The 19,767-nt window shown below is 39.5% G+C and overlaps 1 long non-coding RNA gene across 1 annotated transcript in view; it reads right to left on the bottom strand.

The window, feature by feature from the left end:
* Positions 1–19,767, bottom strand: part of LOC123394480 — a 343,240-nt gene that overhangs the window by 122,283 nt on the left and 201,190 nt on the right. The window contains exon 3 of the long non-coding RNA XR_006609255.1: positions 1,197–1,248. This is a non-coding gene — a long non-coding RNA (uncharacterized LOC123394480). The remainder of the gene's footprint in view (positions 1–1,196; positions 1,249–19,767) is intronic.

Raw genomic sequence — 19,767 nt, 5'->3', positions numbered from 1 at the left:
TGGAATACTATGCAGCCATCAAAAGAAATGAAATCTTGCCATTTGCGACAACATGGATGGAACTAGAGCGTATCATGCTTAGCGAAATAAGTCAAGCAGAGAAAGACAACTATCATATGATCTCCCTGATATGAGGAAGTGGTGATGCAACATGGGGGCTTAAGTGGGTAGGAGAAGAATCAATGAAACAAGATGGGATTGGGAGGGAGACAAACCATAAGTGACTCTTAATCTCACAAAACAAACAGAGGGTTGCTGAGGGGAGGGGGTTGGGAGAAGGGGGGTGGGGTTATGGACATTGGGGAGGGTATGTGCTTTGGTGAGTGCTGTGAAGTGTGTAAACCTGGCGATTCACAGACCTGTACCCCTGGGGATAAAAATATATGTTTATAAAAAATAAAAAATTTTAAAAAAAGAGAAATGCATTAAATAACTCCTCCAAGTAGAGAAGAGAACAAAGTTATTAGGTCAATAAGAAATACATTAAATTCCAAATGAATTAGAAAAAGCAATGAAGTTATTTGGAACTGCTATAGGAATTCTGTTTTAAAATAACCAATTGAATTTACCCAATAGGTTCACTTGAAGATTAAGTTAAATATGATAATATGAGAAATTTATAGTTAAATAGCATTACATCAATTCCTTATTTTTTCCCAGTACACTTTCATGTTTCTCTTTGCAGTTTCTTGTATATACTTATCTTCCCAATTTAAAAAAAAAAGAAAGAGTAATGGAGGAAATGATGGGTAAATGAAATTTTATTTTCACTGTAATTAGATTTCCCCTCTCAAGAATCTTCCATCTTCTTAAATCACTGTGAATTAAACTATAGTGTTTCCTTTATTGCAAAGTCCCCTGCCAAGGATGTTAATCTTTTCTTGAGAAATCTCAGGACCATTCTAGCAGAGTCATGCCTAACCAAGCTTTCCTAAACACTTGAAAACTTTAAGATTTGAACACAGTTTCCTTCTGCATAAGTTGATCTGTGAGATACAAGTCTATGACTTGTTGAGGTAACAGTAAATTTGGTTAATTCTTCCTTGCTCTAATGCTTCATCTATGCCCATATAAAATTTCTGCTTTTATCCCCACAGCTAGTCATGAAAACCCAAATCTTGTTCTCTTTTATCTATACCCAGGATATTTATCATGTTGACTTATCAAATTTATTTATTTCTTCTTTTTATACTCACCAGGTATGGCTCCCTGGGGATATCACATCATCTCTGCAATACTCTATTTCACCTGCAAAATAAGGAGCTGCATTAGACAATCTTTCAAATTTCTTTTAATTCTAACATTTTATCACTGTATTTAAGAGGGAAACTCAATTTTCTTAGTATCATTTAATTTTGATAACTGCCCGTCATAAGAGAAGTTACTTGCAAGAGAGCCAACTGGTTATGATATGTACTAGAATACAGACTTCACAGACCATTCACACTTCTCAGATAGTTTCACCATCATCTCTTTAAAGAGAAGAGACACAGGATTTCTAAGATACCATCATATTTTCATAACTCCACCTAAAAGCAAATTTCTCATCAGATTACAACAAATAATTATGATTCTTGAGGATAAAGTCTGTACTCTGATTTCAAACTTGTTTTCTCTAAACAGGACTCCTTTTTTACTCCCATTCTATTTATGTTCTTATTTGTAATTTGTTGACTTGCTTTTGTAAAGAGCATCACCTTGAACTTTGTCCGCAGAATGCTCAAATCCCAGAAGTTCCCATTTCCTCTAAATTAGATTTTGTTGAAAATTTAAAACGTTACAAATCCTAAATCATTAAATGTATATTTAAATTTCACATAAGAAAAACGTAGTCATTTTTGTAGTCATTTTGTGACTGCTACAGTGACGAAAAGTTAAAAATCAAAACAAGAACCTAGTTAAAGTGACACACGGAGAGAGGGGACATGTTTCCAGCTCGTGGAAGTATATGCATCGGTATGATCTTTTGAGGTGATATTGTTAACCATACATCCAAAGCCTTCAGAGTTTAAACATGAAATTCCACTTTCAGAAGCGTGCCCTGAGGAAATAATTAAAGGTAGGGTAAAGGACGGGCATCCCATTATTTGGAGAAGTGAAAACCTGGAAATTGAAATGTAAGTAAATAGTAGCTTGGCGAATGCAGCTGAGATGCATCAGTGAAGCGAAGTACCACACAGACATTAATATTATAATGTAAAGGCGGCATTAAAGATCAAGGGGAAGTGTTCAAGCCAAAAAGCAGAAAACAGCTGTAAAATAATGCACAGAGTAGCATTCTATGTCTCACAGAAATACATCTGTATAAATATTTACACATATGTTGTATAAGTGATGGAGAGGATACCTGCCAAAACGTGAATGCGGACTACCTCTTGGTAAAAAAAGATGTATAGGTGGATATTTTGGTAGTTTTCAAGATTACTGTCTGGATCACATTTTCTATTTACTGTAAGAATTATTCAGGTGCAGTAAATCAGTTATAAAAATAACAAGTGTCTAGATTGTGCCTAGCCTTATAATCAAACCTTTAAGGAATTAGTCAGTTCAGTGATTGTTTATATTTCCTTTTTGTGGAATCTAATAATTCTGATCGATTACTTAATCAACTGACGACTTTTTTCTTTGTATTGAAGAAAATTAAAATTACTGATGATGAGCAGTATGATCATTAACCCCTTCACACCCTTCTCATTCTATGTCTTAAGATGCCAGATCTTTAATTTCTAAGTTTTTGGTTCACTCACTCTTTTTTGTTTTTTGTTTTTTTTAAACAAATGATAACAATTGTGCTTATTTGCCTTTTATTTGATTTTCATGCACCCATTCAAGCTCCACGAGTGCAGGAGTTTTATCTTTTGGCTTCATTTAGCACAGATCTCATTAAATAGTTCAATGGGACTAGATAAAAGAACGAAACTACTTAAGCTTTATAACACCTTAAAATCAAAAGTCATTGGGTTGGTTCACTTTGTTCCTATGACCCACAGGTTGGCACAATATTCCCGAATTTAGCCACCCGGAGCTCATGCAACCCAACACACAGAAGCAAAGGATACTCTATCAACATCTAGTGTATTTGTGAAAAACAAGACCATCTATCTTGATGATTTAGGGAAAGTTAATCTTCTTCACATGCACTGCCCATTATTTAATATCATGCCTTTAAAAGATTACATCTGATAAATCAGCCATAATCAAAACTTTGAACTCCAAATATAATTAGCCAAATGGCACCCTAGTGCCATTTAGGTGAAAGTTAATGGGCAGGAGGTTCATGCTGAAAGCCATTTTTTACAACCTGAGCAAAGTGGAAGTGCATGATTAAAGCATTAGCTTGGGTGAGATCAAGAGATAAATAGTTTAATTCAGAAAAACTGAATGTATGCTGATTATTCAGAAGTGCATCTTCATATCACCTATAAAGACAGGCTTTCAAAGCAAGTGTGTAGCATAAACAACGGGTTTTTTTTAAACATTTCTACGTCATCATTCTTAGCTAAACAGCGATTCAATTTCAGAGCTCTTCTAAAAGGATTTTATTGGTCTAGCTCCACGATAAAAGTATTGCCCATAGTAGAAACACTCTATTTCTTTTAATATAATTGATAGTTTAGCGTTCTCCATCATTTGGACTGGTCTTCCTCTCATCTTCTTAAAATATAAAAGCACATACACATATAGTTCCAAGATGAAGAAGCTGAAACAAAAGTAGTCCTCCTCATTTTTCCTTTGAAGCTGCTCTCATCCCATAGGGTCTGTGAATGAGTAAGCCTTTCCTACGCCAAGTCTTCAAAGCAAAAATTCAAGTGGAAAACTACTCAATTCTCTGGCAAATTCAGTCAGTGAGGCAAGCCAACCTAGATTGAGGCTTTATTTTAGTACCTATTTTTGCTTATGATTTGTCTAAGAGAGTTGAGACTTAAAACTCAGTCTCCAGGATAAATATTTTTGTTTTAAATTTTAAGTGGGAAAAGTAACTAGGCTATCAGAAGCCAAGTCCTATTCTCAAATACAATTGGAAAGATTATGGTGGTAACCATAAGTCCATTAACAATGGAACATCTTACTTCAAGTCCTTCAAGAGTGCTTACTTCAAAGGATTCCTTAAACATCTATCCCCAACTGGTTTATAACTGCCAATAAGACCTGGTTTGCGTGTTGAATGCAAAAAGCACAGAAGTTTCTGGCAGAAGCTCTTATAAAGCTTAAATATAACAGTGGAACCATTAGGTCTCGCCTATAAGCTTTAGGGTTAGAAGCTAACATTTTAGTGAACTGCCTGATCATTGAGGGTAAATCATTGTGGAAACCCGAAAATGTCCTGGTATGTGGGATAAACACTGGAGAATGCCACTATGAAGTACAACTTTGTGATGATTTCATGACAAAGGCTCATCTACTGACAGTGTGGTTGATCTCCAGAACTAGTCATTAGCACTACATTCAATTAATATTCATGGATGGACTTCAGTGGGTTATTTGTCATTAAGGAAATTCTAGGGAGGAACAGAGGAAGGACTGCACTGAGACAACATTTTGTCTTTAAAAGGCAACACCATACTTTGTGGAATAGTTAAAAGAATTCTATCCTCCCAAAATGTTACGGCAAAACTCTCAGTCCAAAATAAAGGTTTATCTTTCCCGAGATACATACAAGTATTAAACAATAAACAGTTATTAGATGCATACTAAAGATTCCATTACAATGGATATTAAGAGCATCTATTACTCTGAGACAGAGTCCCAACTTTTAAACAGGTGGCAAGCCTCTAGTGGGTTCAATAGTCTTCCTCCTTTAGGCCTGGTTTCCATATTCTGGAAAGTTTTCTATCAATGTTCAAACCATAGTTAATTCTCCTGTTAAGGTCACTTATTTTATTTATTTATTTTTAAAAGATTTTATTTATTTATTTGACACAGAAAGAGAGAGATCACAAGTAGGCAGAAAGGCAGGCAGAGAAGTGGGGGTGGGGAGGGAAGCAAGCACCCCACTGAGCAGAGAGCCCAATGCAGGGCTTGATCTCAGGACCCTGAGGTCATGACCTGAGCTGAAGGCAGAGGCTTAACCACACTGAGCCACTCAGGCGCCCCAAGGTCACTTATTTTAGACATTGAATTTGCAAAAGGGTGGGCCACAAGTCAGCATGTGCACTCAAATGTATTTTGAGCCAGTGCTCAATGCTTTTTAAGATGGGCGTATCTCTGGCTTTTCAGAGACGCTCCTCTTCCCCACCACCTCACCCCCAGCTTTGCAGAAGCATTCCCACAATGATAGTATCTACCTCTCCTCTCCTGGTTTGTTTTCCTAAATGAGAGGGCCCAGCCATGTGTCAGTCCTCTGCCACCAGCCTGCTACCGGCAGGAAATTGATCTGCTGGACCTTGTGAAACCTCTCCCTGCACGTCAGGCTCTGCATCAAAGACAACTGCCAAGATTTGGGCATGTTTCCCAGGATGATGGCAGTGAGTTCTTTACTCTCACCGAAGTCTGAGATGACCATTAAGATCTCTCCTCAGAGTATTTAGTGGTAACCTGGGGTATTTGGTTATATACCCATGGCTAGGGTGGCAGACTCTTTCAGGGTACTGTCCACATCTCCTCAGACCCCTTCCTATCTCTGTTCGTACCAGTTCCTCATGTGTTTTCACACCAGCAGCCAGCACCTAGGATTCGGTTGGCTGGTCGTCAGATGCAGGGGGTATCACTATGCCAACCGACTATCGCCGCTAGTTACGAGGCCTCTGGGGTTAGGTCTTAGACTTGTTCCACAGCTGCCCAGCAAGAGAGGAACTAAGTTCCTCTCTGGAGACTTTTTCTGATACTTTCCCTCTATTAGTTGCTTCGTTTTTCCAGTCCCACCCCACTCCAGCTAGTCCTAAATATTTTACCTCTAGTCCTCATCCGCTCTGCTGTGAAAGCCTACCTAAGACAGCTCATTTCCCTAGGTAGGGAGGAATAAGGATAGGAGTTGGGTGACCAACTCTTCTGGAGACCCTGTATTATTCTCACAAAACAGTGACTCAAGTTGGGACCTACAGCATATGTAACATCTCTGTACATGTATTGTACTTTTAATTCTTAAGGGCCTTCATTGTATAACTCAGGTACACAAGGATGCTTGAGGTCAACAAGAGAACCATTCATCCAGTGCATCCATGGTCCTTGGCAACGTGTACTGCATGGCAATGCCACATTTGCAACAAGAGGCAAAAATCACCCTTAAAAATCAATAAACTGTGGGCCGCCTTACAAGTTTAGGGTTGCACAGGTTTTGTTTTTGTTTTGTTTTTAATTTACCAAAATTTAATTTCAGGATTGGTTTACAAACTGAAATCCCAAACCTCACCACGGCTGTGAATCTTACATTTGGAATTGTACTTCTGAAACTTTGGCTTTCAATTCGTGACTCTTGAGGATGGCTCTCTGGCAAGAGCAGCGTGAGTAAATGCTAATGAGGTTGAGGACCTCGGTTCAGGGACTGGTGTTACTGTTTCCTAATACATGAAGCATTTAAAGACTGATGGGACAGTACATTATTATATCTGCATGGTAATTTAGTTCAGAAGTTCACAATTATTTTATTTTCAATATTAATTGCTTTTGTCTCTCAATAAATGACTCTGTAGGAAGTGGAATTCAATTTCATTCATTTTCAATAATCGAGATTGCTTTGAACGAGCTCAATAACTCTCTGCTCCTCTTGGCCTCCGAGGTATTGCTGGTGGTGGTAGCACATAAATAATTTCAGTTTTCTTTTCAGGTTCCTAAGCAGAGCTGCCCTTTGGCAAAATAGCTAAGCAGACCCAGTTTGCTCTCTACCCTGCCAGCCTTTTTGCCCCAGCCCCTAGAGCATCCACAGCCCCTCCTACTTCGCAAGGTTTCTCCTGGTTACCATCCCTCCCCTCTCCTCTAACTCCAGGGGCAAGTGATAGGAGAAAGTCCCTCACACACCTGAGATTTCTAGCTCCCCTGTCTTTGTTTATCCTGTGCCCTCTACCTGAAGGGGGCCTTCTGCCTACACAAAATACACCACCAGGAAGTGAGCTCCGGGGTCCTGTGGCAGGCACCAGATCCATAGAACCCCTGGCAATCTCTCCAGGTAGGAGAGAGCAGGTGGCTCACCGCTGGGTTCCTTGGTGCCTCTTTTAGGCTCCATCTCCTCTCACGGTTTTAAAGGTGTTCACATGTCTCTCTCCTCCACTAAACCATCAGCTTCTCAAGGTGACAAGTGACAAGCCATTCATCTATATTTCTCATGTAGTGCTTAGCTGTGTTCCTTGCCAAAAACGTCTGAATGAATAAATAAAGTAATGGGGGGAATTAATGAGTACTTGGGGTAGGAGAGGCTTGTCTATTATTTTAGCTGCATGAATCCACATTAGTTCCTCCAATAGAAGTTTTGTTTTGTTAGTTTTTAAAAAAAATTTTTTTTTAAAGATTTTATTTATTTATTTGAGAGAGAAAGCGAGAGACATAGCACAAGTAGAGGGGGAGAGGTAATGAGAGAGGGAGAAGCAGACTCCCCTCTGAGCAGGGAGCCCTATGTGGGGGCTAGATCCCAGGATTCTGGGATCATGACCTGAACCAAAGGCAGACACTTAACTGACTGAGCCACACAGATGCCCTCCAATGAAAATTTGACCCACTCGCCTCTGAGCCTTAGTCTCTCCACAGATTCTAGCCCAATCAAGCTGTCCCTGTGTCATGTCCAGGTGGGACCCATCCAGCCCCCATGAAACTAAGAATTCCTCAAGGACAAAGACAATGGTGCACAACCCCTCAGCAGGTGCGGCAGTTCATTTCTGGGCAATGCACGGGGATCATGGCACCCTAAAATCTCATCAGCTTTCCTTTGGAGAGTTTACATTTCAAAGGATGATTATAGGCAGGTGCCTCACAGACCACTGTGTTAGAGGTTACATTGTAAGGTCAGTGAGGGAGAGAGACAGGAGTCTCACCCACAAACCCTAACCCTAACAGTGCCCTAGTTGACAGAGGTCCTCTGCAGAGCTTTGTAAGTTTTTGGTTTTTTTTTTTTTTTAGATTTTTATTTATTTATTTGACAGAGAGAGAGAGAGAGATCACAAGTAGGCAGAGAGGCAGGCAGAGAGAGAAGAGGAAGCAGGCTCCCTGCTGAGCAGAGAGCCCGATGCGGGGCTCCATCCCAGGACCCTGGGATCATGACCTGAGCCGAAGGCAGAGGCTTCAACCCACTGAGCCACCCAGGCGCCCCAAGCTTTGTAAGTTTTTATCTAACGTCCAAACCAAAGTGACTTCCAAACCCACTAACCTATCAGTACTCCATTAGGATTTAAGGGACATGTGGGCTTTATTCTTGCTGTTGGCATGCAAGTCATTCTCAAGAATGCTGTAGTTGCTTCCCTCCAGAGATCACAGGTTCCTAGAGTAAAGGACATCTGACTTTTTCTAACTGGGCTCTGAGCTGGAATGCCAGCACGATGCTTTATGTCTGAGTCCCATGGACTGCTGCCAAAGATTCAGTTCAGCTCAGGAAGTGCTTGCTGTGGGCCTGCTAAAGCAAACTAAATTTGGAGTAAGAATGAAGATGGATAAGGCTATGGATTAAGGCAAATATAAATATATATGGATAAGGATAGATATTTATAAGGATGGGAACCACCTCCTTACCCCCTGGAAAGCTTACAATCATTTGAGAGGGAAAGACAGGTTTAAGTAATTACATTTGATATAAGGCAGAGGGTTGAAGTTGTAGCAGCTCGGAAAAACAAGATACTCAGTGTGACAGCGTAAAGGAATTCATTTTCATTTCATAACTTAAATACTTAAAAGTCTGGAAAGAGTTTTGGATATGTATCTGGTCTCTTTGCCTACCATCAATGGAATGTTCAGGAACTAGGCCCGATGTGTGTCATCTGACCCTCACCTTAAGTTCTTTTTTTTTCTTCTTCTTTTAAAAAGATTTTATTTATTTATGTGACAGACAGAGATTACACGTAGGCAGAGAAACAGGCAGAGAGAGAGGAGGAAGCAGGCTCCCTGCTGAGCAGAGAGCCCGATGCGGGGCTCGATCTTAGGACCCTGAGACCATGACCTGAGCTGAAGGCAGAGCCTTAACCCACTGAGCCACCCAGGTGCCACCTCACCTTGAGTTTTTAAGTTATGTGGTGAGGGGAAGGGGAGAGGGTGTTTTGGTCATGCTTGCCCAGGAGGCTTCAGGAGGCTTGTCACTACCAAACCTCGCAATAAGCAACACCCCCAAGTGGCCCTGTTGACTAGCTTATACTTGCCCTCATTTGCTTCAAAACTTTCACATCTTTCCCCAGTCTACCTTAGTTCTTTCTGCCTTTCCTTATTATGGATACTTCTCAGTTTTAAAGAATTTATTTATTTATTTACAGCCCATGAGTGAGTAAGAATGAGCAGGAGGAAGGGCAGAGGGAGGGAGAGAATTTCAAGCAAACTCTGTGCTGAGTACAGAGTCCTATGTGGGGCTTGATCCCACAATCCCCAGATCATGACCCGACAGAAAATCAAAAGCCGGACACCCAACCGACTCAGACACCCAGGCACACCAGATACTTTCCAATTTTAATTACTTTTGATGTTCTGCTCTGAAATCATAGCCCAATTAAATACAAATGCCCCCAATTATAAACAAGCAAATAAAAATTGACTCAGGCAACACAGAAGCTGGACAATCTCCTTGCTTCTGCCCAGTCCTCTCCCTCAATATCTCCAAGACCTTCAATTTCTTTTTTTCTTTCCAAATACCTGACTGTTTCACATCTCAATTATGATCCCATCTTCACTACTCCTGGCTTCTATTTTCTTGTCATGCCCAAGAAGCCACTGGTTTACATATATATTTTTTTCTAGATGAAAAGCATGAACTACTTTTGAGCAAAAAATGCTTTAGGATAGAGGTAAGAGAGAAGATTGTGACTTTGCTATCATTTTTGCCATTTTCAGGAAAATACTTGTAACTATAATGTAACCAACTTCTGTATACTGTCATACTGTTGTCCATCTAAAAGAGTTAAGACACTCCCCACTCTATTTTAACCCACTGAGCCACCCAGGCGCCCCATCCCCACCCTATTTTAGATCTTTAGATTAAGGCTCTTCTATAGGGATGCCACATAACAAAGCAGAACATTTGGTAAATTTGAATTCTAATAAAATACTTCACAATGAAGTATCACCTTACACCTCAGAATGGCTAAAATAAAAAAAGAAACCACAAGTGTTGCCAAGAATGTGGAGAAAAAGATACCCTCTTGCACTGTTGGTGGGAATGTAAACTGGTGCAGTCACTGTGGAAAACAGTATAGAGGTTCTTCAGAAAGTTAAAAATATAAGTGCCGTATGATCCAGTAATTCTACTACTGGGTATTTACCCGCCACCCCCTCGCCCCCCCACCAAATCCCCAAAACACTAATTTGAAAAGATATTTTCACCTATATGTTTATTGCAGCATTATTTACAGTAACCAAGACATGGAAGCAACCCAAGTGTCCATCAGGAGTTTAATGGATAAAGGTGTACTATATACACACAACGGAATACTACTCGGCCATAAAAAAGAACGAGATTCTTGCCATTTGCAACCATGTGATTGGACCTAAATGGTATTATGAGATGTAAAATAAATCAGACAGAAAGGCAAATACCATATGATTTTGCTTATATGTGGAAATTAAGAAAAAAAGAAAGAAAAAATTAAAAAGAGAACTAAAAACCCAGATTCCTAAATACAGAGAACTGGTGGTTGCCATACGGGACATGGGTGAAACAGATAAAGGGGTTTAAGAGGTAAAAACTTCCAGTTACAAAATAAGCTACAGAGATGAAAAGTCTAGCATAGGGACCATAGTTAATAAGATGGTAATGACATTGTTTGGTGACACATGTGACTACATTTGTCATGAGCCCCAAGTAATGTATAGAATTGTTGAATAATTATACTGTACACCGTAAACTAGTGTAACACTATGTTAATTATACTTCAATTAAAAAAAAAAGCCATCATAACAAAAATTTTTTAAAAAAACTCAAATTCCAGACAAATTAACAAATAATGGAGTATAAATAGGTACGTCTCAAATATTGCATGGGATATACTTATGCTAAAGTATCTGAAATTCCCCAATTTACCCCAGTGCAATATATTTTTATTTGCTGTATCAGGCATCTGTACTTCTCTGTATCTCAAAATTGAATTTCAATGGGCCCCCCCAAGAGGATTTGGGAGGCAGTTTTGTATACTGGTCAAGAGTAAAGCTTCTAGAGGCGCCTGGGTGGTTCGGTCAGTTAAGTGTCCAATGCTTGGTATCTGCTCAGGTCTTGATCTCAGGGTCGTGAGGTCGAGCCACTTGTTGGGCTCCATGCTCAGTGGGGGGGTCTCTCTTTCCTACTCTCTCTGCCCCTCCCCTGCTTGTATATACTCTCTCTCTCTACCCCCAAAATATATAAATAAATCTTCTAAAGAAAGAATAATGCTTCTAGAAACAGACAAAATAGTTTGCCTCCTATGTGCTTCACATATTGGATAATGATTTTTACGAATAGTCTGATGCTCATCTCCTTGGGATATAAGGCATAATTCCACTTCCTCTGTCCAGTGTGAGTTAGATGTGGCCAGTTAGCTTTGGCTAACGAAATGAGGGTGGAAACCCCTTCCCACTTTCCTTCCTGAGCGATCCCAGAGGCATATAGGACGCAGCGCTTTCACTCTGAATACTTAAAATAAGGAAGGTACCTCATAATGGGCATGCAGAATGAGTGAATACATTCTGGGGGGCTAAATTAGCAAGATCTGTAAGAGAACAGATTTTTGTGGGAAAAGGCATCAATGTGAAGTCACAAGATGTATACTTAAATCTTAATAACATTTTACTTATTTGCTCTGTGATGTGTGGAAAATTGCCCGCCAAGTCCAAGCATCAGAAAAGTAGTGTTAATGATTCTTTCTTGACCTAAGATTCACTACAGTAAGAATTTATTGTGTGTTCATTGCAGGCCAAATAACTCTGTGAGGACTACAATGATCAGTCAAATACAATGACTTCATCATCAACAAAAGCAAAATAAAATCAAAATAAGGATCCATAGAACTCTTATTGGACTAACCACACGCCAAACATTGTTCTAAATACTTCACAAATATGTACTCCTCTTGTTCTCACAACCACGCTTTGGGATAGATGTTGTCACTATCCCGGTCTTTTTTTTTTCTTTTTTTTAATTAAAGATTTTTATTAAATGAAACAAGATGGGTTTGGGAGGGAGACAAACCATAAGTGACTCTTAATCTCACAAAACAAACTGAGGGTTTCTGGGGGGAGGGGGTTTGGGAGAAGGGGGTGGGATTATGGACATTGGGGAGGGTGTGTGCTTTGGTGAGTGCTGTGAAGTGTGTAAACCTGGTGATTCACAGACCTGTACCCCTGGGGATAAAAATATATGTTTATAAAAAATAAAAAATTAAAAAATAAATAAATAAAAAAATAAATAAATACGTATTTTTATTCAAATGTCATTACAGTAAATTTTGTACTACATAGTTAATACAGAGTAACCTATGGTAATCTATCCCTAGTGATTCATTTCCTAAAATAAAATGTTTTATATTTAAAATTTTCGCAATCAGAAAATTACTTTGACTTTATACTGAATTTTGAACTTTCCCTTTGCATTGTTCTTTACATGGTGAATATTGTAATCTGTCTTGCCTAAGTCAATACAGTTCTCATGTTTAACATTTAAAAAAAAAGATTTTATTTATTTATTTGACAGAGAGAGATGGCAAACAGGCAGAGAGACAGGCAGAGAGAGAGGAGGAAGCAGGCTCCCTGCTGAGCAGAGAGCCCGATATGGGGCTCGATCCCAGGACCCTGAGATCATGACCTGAGCCGAAGGCAGCAGCTTAACCCACTGAGCCACCTAGGCACCCATCACTATCCCGGTCTTATCCATGAGGCAGCTACAAGGAAATTAATTGGCCTACCTATGGGATCTGAGCTATTAAAAGGGATAGCAGATGATGAGAAAAGGTGCCATCAGCCAAAATGTAAATCAGCACATCACTTCTTTCATTAATAAAAGTTCTGAATTTGGGGGGGGGGTTGGGAGGAGACAGCTAAATTACACAGTACGCTGAGTGATCTACCGATGTTCCTTTCACTGCAGACTTGTTTGGCTGTCACATTCTTTCTGATGTTAAACCCGCATTTCCAACATCCCCTTGGACAATTTCCTATGGTTATCCAATTGATTAATCAAAGTTAAGTCCACAAACAATGCATTTCCTCTGAAGTTCTGCTTCTAATAACCTCTCCATTTCTAGGAGCGGAATCATCATCCATTTATACAAATTTGAGTCTCTCTGCTCCCCGCTTCCAAATGTCCTAGAGTGTCATTTTCTATCCTCTTCCTCAACTTTGGGCCCACCTTTCTATGCCCCGGTCTGTGTGCTGTTTTACATTTTCCCTTCCTCATTTCTATTGCTGCCATCTCAACAGTGCGTCTTCTCATCCCGCCTCTCTTTCCAATCTGCCCCCAAAATATTTTACCTCCAGTCGTCTAGTTTTCCCTCCTAAAGCTCTACCCTTGTATCCTATTCCAAAGTTTGTAATGGCTCACCATGCACAACCAACTCCACACAAATTCTCCAGCCTGGCCATCAGTGCTGCTAGTGTTTGGTGGATACACTTAATTCTCCACATCACATTTCTAAAAAAGGAATCTCACTTCTAGTCCCTATTTCAGCAGAGAGCAGCCTTAGAGAGAATGTTCATTTCTGCCACGTCTGGTAAGACTGGAATAAAGATGGTTGTGTGGATGTGAAGCAGTTGAGCTTGGCTGACTTCTTTGGTAGTAGTTTGTTAGGACATGTTCCTATCTTCCCCTCTTCCACTAACTCTACCCTTGAGTCTAGAGGCTTGCAGTTATCTAGATGCTCTATTTCCCAACAGAGCTGTTTCACAAATGGGCAAAATCTACAAAGTCTGACTTAGCTCTTGTCCCACATTACACTCCCTCATGCTTGCTTCATTGGCACTTCTGCTGGTGTCTAATCTGTCTCGTTTTTATTTCTTTACGTCAAAATGTTGAGTCCACCAGTGAAGGAAGATGGATGATGACCCCTAAGCCCCGAGAAAATCCCTTTGTAATCTGGCATCAATATGTCTCATGAATGTCTTAACCAATTCTTTTGAAACATCAACCTGAAGGTTCTTGCCCAGGTTCACTACTGGTTGTCCCCCAAGTTCATCAAGCCCTCCCATGCCCTTAAATCATCATGTATTCTAGCTCTTCACACAGAATCAATTTCCTGACATTTTGGAGGGTGGGTGGAGGCTGAGAAATTGTATATTTCAGAGCCCTTATGATTACCTCCTTCAAGATTACCTCTATTACCTCCTTTAAGCATAAAAATACTTTCTCATCTTCATAAATTCTTAGCTCAATCTTACTCACTTCCACTCTCTCTTTCCTTCTCTACTTAGGTTTGTTCATCTCACATTATTTTATTTCTACACTTGCCTCATCTTTGTGAGCCGTAACTTATTCAAGGTATCTGTTATCTGATAGCTCACACTCACTAATACATTAATACTTATATCCTTAAAAACACTGATTGAATATATGATTATTTTTAAACAGGTAAGTGACCAAGGCTCTATTAACAATAAAACTTTTTCATTTACTAATTCAAGGATTTATTTGACTTTATATTTGCAAATACCCTTATCTTCCTTTTGTGCAGCTCATATTTCTATGCACTTAAAATTCAAAGAAGCTGGACTCTACTTTGGTTCTTAGGCCTGAGGCATCTTTAGACAGTTCTTTGAAAGTATTTGCAAGCTTTCTTTCCTAATAACCCTCAGTCATTTTGCTGCAAGCACTCCCTGTCTCCCACGTTTACAAATGGAATGTTTATGACAATTACACCTTTCTATTCCTCCTCCATGCATGTACTTTATCTGTTTCTTAATATCGCTGATAAATAGTTTAAACTCTGCACTATCTCAACACCTGCTTTTCCTCTTTAACATTTTTACGTAAAATTCTACTCCTTTCTTTTCTATGGCCCCACAAAGAGAGAGCTCTACTCTACTTTTTTTTAAACATGGCATATCAAAGATACACCTTTATCTCTACCTGCTCCTCAATGGCCTCAATCCATAAGGTTAAAGAGAATGGGAGAGGGGACAACGGAAGGTAAAACACATTAAAAATAATGTTTAGTAGCTGGAAAGCATATGGGGAACTTAGCAAGCCAGGGAGAATTACAACATTAAACTGTGGACCGAGTCAAAGAGACGTGGACTGTCCTCAAGAACCAAGTCAGTTTGTATGACAGAAGAAAATGCAATCATAATATAAGACATCTATGAGCAACCCTTGCAAATCATATGCACAATTTTGAATATTGATCAAAAGTGTGATATAACTATATTGGAAAATGGGCCCATGAAATAATGGCAAAGAGTTAAATCTTCTATAGTTGTGTGTCAGAAAAGGATTTCTACATTTGAATAATCAAAACACAAAGTGTGAATAGGTATATTAGAAATACTAGAATAGAATAAAAGAAAATTGCTGAAAAGTTGAAAATGGTTGCCTCAAATGAACAGGAATCATTGCTGGAAAATGGTAGATCATATGATCACTGTGTTTTGTTAGGTCTTCTAAAACTACCTGATTTCTTGAACTCAATATATGTGATACTTTTCCTCTAAAATGACATCACTTAACTCAAGTGTAACAGGATATAATTTTAATATTTCTGAAATCATGAGTCTTTTGACAAGTAAAGCTCTGTTTAAAAAGTATTAGATCAAGGGTCCCATTTGAAAGATTATTTCTTGTGTAAAATATTGACCATTTCATGATGACTTCTGTTGTTAAATAATGAAATGTGTCTTGTGTGTTCAAAGCAAACTCACACTGTGATGTCGACCATGCCCCCTGCAAGACCTCTTTGCAGAGCCACGGTCCAGGAGTGGGTGGAAGCAGAGCTTCCCACCTTGATTCTCCCACAGTAACTTCAAGCTGCCTTCTAAGAGCTAGCACATGGAACTTTGATTCTAGAGCCTAGTCATACCTACAGAAGCTTGGTATATGCTTTTCCATCTCTTGGAAAAGCCCTTCCTCACTACCTAGAAAACTCTTATATGGCTTTAAAAATCGAGAGTAGAGACACCTGGGTGGCTCAGTTGGTTGGACGACTGCCTTCAGCTCGGGTCATGATCCTGGAGTCCCAGGATAGAGTTCTGCATCGGGCTCCCAGCTCCACGGGGAGCCTGCTTCTCCCTCTGACCTTCTCCTCGTTCATGCTCTCTCTCACTGTCTCTCTCTCAAATAAATAAATAAAATCTTAAAAAAAATAAATAAAAAATTGAGAGTAAATATTCCTTCCTCTACGAAGCTTTCCTCCCCCAATAATTAATGGTGCCCCCCCTTACTGTTTGCTTGATTATTCACCACATCACACCCAGCCAATTGCCTTTCCATGTGCCTTTCCCTCTTACTAGACTTTGAGGTATTTGAGAGAACTGCATTTTTTAGTTCACAGTATATATATATATATATATATATATATATATATATATATAATAAATAGGTTCAGGAAATTAGAGGACTCTTATTAAATATCTGAAATTTTCATTAATTTTCCAGGAAATCACCCATAGCCCACCATCCGCTTATATCTGAAAGTCCAACCCATCTGAAGATGTTGAGCTAAGATAATATACTTTAATTCTTAACACTACACAAGATGCATGCTATATAAATATGCCTATGGAGCTAAAATGTTCAAAGTATGCACTCTTATATTCATGAATCTCACAGCCTGTCCCAGAAAGTCTCCTAGCTTTCTCATGACAAGCATCTAAATTGGAAAAAGAAGGGTCAGAGTGATGTAAATAAGCAAGGAAAAACTGCTGGTGGGAACAGTACATATTCCAATGTCAATGCTGAAATTCTTGAAACTCTACATCAATATTTGGCAGACCTTTCACAATTCTCAATCAAATCACATGAATGCGAGTCTGTAGTGGAAGATGACAAATTTATCTAGAACTGGCAGAAGGACATGTCTCTTGATGAGCCTCATTCTGCCCTTCCAAACCAAGTTCCTTTCTCTCGGCTCCTGGGATCTCAATGATAAGACAGGCCCTCCTGAAGAGCCTGAGCCACTCCAACCTAGCCTGATCTGCAAGACTTCTCCAAATCAGCTGAAAAATATGCCTGGTTGTATTTCTGTACCAGGGACAATTATATCATTATTGAACTAAAGCGTAGCAGCCCTAAGTTCCTTTGCAGATCTTTTTTATCCTGGGAAACTATAAAAGCATGGCTACATGAAGCAAAACAATCAGAGAAAGTATGAAGAAATCTGAGAGCAAGTGTGTGGCGGGAAAATCTACTAGTTCTCTGCGACCATCAAGATTCATCAGCACATACACAATGTTTCAGAAATGCACACACCATTATAAACATTTTTTAACTTGAGTGAATGTGTATAAGCAAAACTTGTACAATCAAGTAAGCCCTTTGACATCATAACAATACATTCCTTCAAAATATCAATATTCTGCTTTTACTGAGGTGCATTAACATGAGAAAGATGGATGCACTGAATTGGGATATTATATATTGCAGGGTATGGTGGAGCTACTTTGTACAAGGTATTCAACAAGGTAGAGCTATTCAGATAAACCATGTAGGAAATGCAGAATGGTAATTTGGATAGCCCAGATCACCAGCTTAATAATTTTTCAATCCTGTGTTTTTCACTGTGTAGATAATATATTTATACAGAGTACAGAGATGAAATGAACAGTGATCCTGCTAATTTTTTTTTAAGATTTTATTTATGTATTTGACAGACAGAGATCACAAGTAGGCAGAGAGGCAAGCAGAGAGAGAGAGAGGGAAGCAGGCTCCCTGCTGAGCAGAGAGCCCGATGCGGGACTCAATCCCAGGATCCTGAGATCATGACCTGAGCCGAAGGCAGTGGCTTAACCCACTGAGCCACCCAGGTGCCCCTGATCCTGCTAATCTATACTAGCAGAACAACTTGCATAAATCAATCCAGACATGCTGATAGGCAGCATGGTGCGGTGGGAGGAACAGGTACTGGAACCCAAAGGACCTAAGTTTAAATTCTTTGAGCCTCTCAGTTTACTTACATACAGAAATAGGGCAAACACAAGAGCCATTATATTGAGTGATTAGAAAAGATCACCTAGCACAGGCTTAATAAACACTGACAATTACTCCAAAATAAACCAAAGCACTTCATTGTATTTTACCCACATACACATGATCTCAAATATGAAACTCCATGTCCTTTGATGTTTTGCTATGCCATCTTACATACGGTGCGGAGACTGGGTTTACAAACTCCTTTCTCTTATTCTTTCAGGTTCTTTTACATAAACATTTTTTTTTTTTAATGAATCCCCCCGCCCCCAACCAGCCTTTCCTTATAGATTGCACCCCCGACCTAAGACCTAATTACATAAGTACCTGATGGGCTGGAACGCTTCCAAAAGGGCCTCTTAGGAAAAACAATCTGAAGGGTTTTCTTCCCCTTCTTTTGTAATTACATAATTACTCAGCTGACTAATATGAGTCACCGTGTGCCATTCTAATCTCCCAGGCACAAAATAGTTTTATTATTTTCCTTGGAACTACCTAATTACCCAATGGATAGCAATAACTCCCAGGATCTTTTCAGTAAGTAATCTGTAAAGCTCAAGGCTGAAATTCCTCCAGAAGTCTTTGAAAATGGAAGAGAACTTAGAATAATATTATCACATACCACATGAGACACTGAAGTTGTTGGTGACAACAGTGGTCCAATGACATGCCACAAATAAATCTGGAAAGAAATGTGGGTCCGGGATAAGTTAATGAGGCAGATTCTCCCTGCTGGGTCTTAGAAAGCAACACTCCCGAGTCAGACTGAGCGCACATCTCATCAGTTAAGAAATTAGCAAGCGGGTCCTGGGGATCCAGCTCCGCATCGGGCTCTCTGCTCAGTGGGGAGCCTGCTTCCTCCTCTCTCTCTGCCTGCCTCTCTGCCTACTTGTCATCTCTGCCTGTCAAATAAATAAGTAAAATCTTTAAAAAAATAATAATAAAAAAAAGAAATTAGCAAGTGTTCCCAATATACGTGTATTTATTTATACATTATACATATCTGCTATATGGACCCATGTATTAACTGTTAGCAAAACTTGATTATTGTCTTGATAAAACCTCAGTGCCCAGAGAGATGATACTTCCCCATATCTGAGTGGAAGCCTAGCATATACCATTTCGGAGAATGCTGCCTTCTGGAATACCAAAGTCTCCACTATGTTCTAGAATTGCTCTACAATTAACTTGTAGTTATTCAGTCTCTATTAACTTATGGAATAGATTAGGAGACTGCCTATATTGATTCTTTCCTCCCTTTTAAAAAGGAATATGGAGGAAAGTCACACAAGCCCCAGGATCTTTTCCAGGGGATGCCCAGAACCAATAGACACAATAGTCTTCTCTCCATGACTTTCCTGACCCTCTGCTTCCCCTAATTTCTCATCTGGTCCCTGGAATGGTGCATTTATGAAAGCCTCTTTCTGATCTGCAGTCTAAAGGGTTGGGCAGACTACATGATTTACAAAGCCAACATGTTGGCCTATGCCCTGGATATGATAGATTTCTAATAAAAAGAAATGCATATTTATCCAAGCTATTGACTGGCTCAGTCTAATCGATACTAA

This window comes from Mustela putorius, unplaced genomic scaffold (genome assembly GCF_011764305.1).
Source record: "Mustela putorius furo isolate JIRA1106 unplaced genomic scaffold, ASM1176430v1.1 tig00003834_pilon_pilon_pilon, whole genome shotgun sequence".
NCBI lineage: Eukaryota > Metazoa > Chordata > Mammalia > Carnivora > Mustelidae > Mustela > Mustela putorius.
Note: the sequence above shows the minus strand (reverse complement) of the source record. Positions and strands in the feature narration are given on the sequence as shown.